The following is a 2,220-nucleotide window of genomic DNA, read 5'->3' on the forward strand; positions in this document are numbered from 1 at the left end:
TCTGCAGAGTGTAATAAAAATACAACGAAAACCAACCTTGGTTCACTTGCTCAAGCTGTCTTTAGAAACTTTTCCTCTCCTGTTGTACAGAAAACTTCCACAACAGTAGTTTTTTTGTACATTATGGTGAACTAGTGTGTTTTGCCATTGAGAATGAGCTAGCATGTGCTGCGGTTACCACCTCATCTCAGCGAGTGACGTAGAAAGCTGTAGAGATTTTCATATTTTTTTCATGATTTGGGCACTTTAAGGTAATGGACTTGTCAACAGCAGCAGTTACCTCCTCATCCTTCAGCAATTAGGGTGTGAATGGAAACAGGGATGAAGGATTTTGCTTTTTGTGGCAATAGGGGCGCCTACAGTGCTACAGCACCTGCCTGTTGAATATGTGTTTTAAACCACTGAACTGTTCTTATCCTACAGCTTACGGCATTTCTCTCCTTAGTATAAACTTCAAGGTTGCCATATCGGATAATGAAAGTGAGACGACTGACTCAATAACAGCTCTATAGAACAGTGTCGTGTGAGCCTTTTTGATGAACTTAACAAGTTTCCTTAAGCAAAAAGCTGTTGCTTGCCTTTCTGACAAACATTTCAGTGTTTGAATGAAAAATCAGGCGGTTATTATTAATCATGGTGCCCAGGTATTTATTAGAGCCCAACCGATGTATCGGCAGGGCGCTATTAGGCATTTTCCACCCTATCGGTATCAGCATTTGTAATGGCCGATAATTAATTAATTTTTTTAATTCATTTATCAGACTCATTTATAATGAAGAACAAAATATTCTGATAAATGAGTATTTAAAAAAATAAAATAAAAACAGACAAAACACCCTTCAACTATGTTATGAGTGTTGTTGCTGCATAGTTTGTCCTCTACAACGTCCCGATTTTTTTGTGTGTGTGTGTGTGTGTGTGTGTGTGTGTGTGTGTGTGTGTGTGTGTGTGGGTGTGTGTGGTGTGGGTGTGTGTGTGTGTGTGTGTGTGTGGTTGTGGTGTGTGTGTGTTGTGTGTGTGTGTGTGTGTGTTTGTTGTGTGTGTGTGTGTTTGTTCAAAATACAGTTTAGGTCTTAACTTTTTATTTTTTTATACATTTATTTATCAGAACTTTAATGTATTTTGATGTTCCTCTGTTCTGTTTAGACCATAAAAGAAACAAGTTTATTTTTAAACTGCAATATCATATTTTAGTAAGGACTCATAAATAATTACAAATAACTAATGTTAGGGACGTCTGTGTTTTGTTACACGTTTCTGGATTTTTAATATATATATATATATATTGGAATGTCAGATTTTTAAATCACCAAGTATTTGCAACTATATCGGCCTTAAAAATCCTTTATCGGTCGGCTCTAGTATTTATAAGTGGTTACCAAGTCCAATGCCTGATCTTTGACACTGTTCTGGGGAATTGGAGTACAGACATGCTTAGAATAGAAAATGGAATATATAGAATATATTATATTATATAGAATATATAGAATATATTTGAGGTCATTTTAAAAACAAGTGTCTTCATTGCTTTATTACATGTTTGTCCACCAGAGAGCACCGACAACTGTATTTGTTAGTCTGTAAAATGTGTACAGTACGTGTCTCGGTAACGGTTTTTTAATCTGTATGAAACATTTAATGGGACCATTTTCAAAACGTTCAATTTATTTTCTTTAAATAATGAATATTGGTAGATATATCATTAGCAGATTTTTGAAATTCTCAAACATCTATCTGTCTAAAACATCAATTATTGGTCTATACTACACAACAAGCTTCTAGCTGCGTGGTTAGAGAAATCATTCTGCAACTAGAAGATGAAATGTTTGATACTGCGTGTGGTCTTAATACAGATGTGCCTTCAAAATATCTCTCTCTCTCTCTGGCCTCGGGGTAAAGGCACTAACCACAAAACGCAATTCCCAGAATTCAAGTCTGGCCAGGGGTGTTTGTTACATGTTATTCGCCATCTCTTTCCTTTTCTCCACAGTATCTGTTCCTCCGCTGTTAACTTTGAATGAAAGCATAAAATATCCTAACAAAAATACTAAAACAGAAAATAAGGAAACATGCCCAGAGCCAATGGCGTCGTCTGCTTATTTGTTTTCTAAACAGCATACTGAACAGTTTTAAATGAGATGGAGAAGCCGAATATCCTCACATTGGAAAAATTGGAAATGTGCTCCTGATCATAACAGCCAAAGTTATCATCACCCCCCC

At 36.2% G+C, this 2,220-nt stretch overlaps 2 protein-coding genes across 3 annotated transcripts in view; one reads left to right on the top strand and one right to left on the bottom strand.

The window, feature by feature from the left end:
* Window positions 1–2,220, top strand: part of LOC116700205 (lathosterol oxidase) — a 39,654-nt gene that overhangs the window by 35,212 nt on the left and 2,222 nt on the right. The window lies entirely within an intron of this gene.
* The window catches only part of plekhb1 (pleckstrin homology domain containing B1), a 19,034-nt gene that overhangs the window by 16,486 nt on the left and 328 nt on the right, over window positions 1–2,220 (bottom strand). The window lies entirely within an intron of this gene.

This window comes from Etheostoma spectabile, chromosome 13 (assembly GCF_008692095.1).
Source record: "Etheostoma spectabile isolate EspeVRDwgs_2016 chromosome 13, UIUC_Espe_1.0, whole genome shotgun sequence".
In the NCBI taxonomy this organism is placed as follows: Eukaryota; Metazoa; Chordata; class Actinopteri; order Perciformes; family Percidae; genus Etheostoma; species Etheostoma spectabile.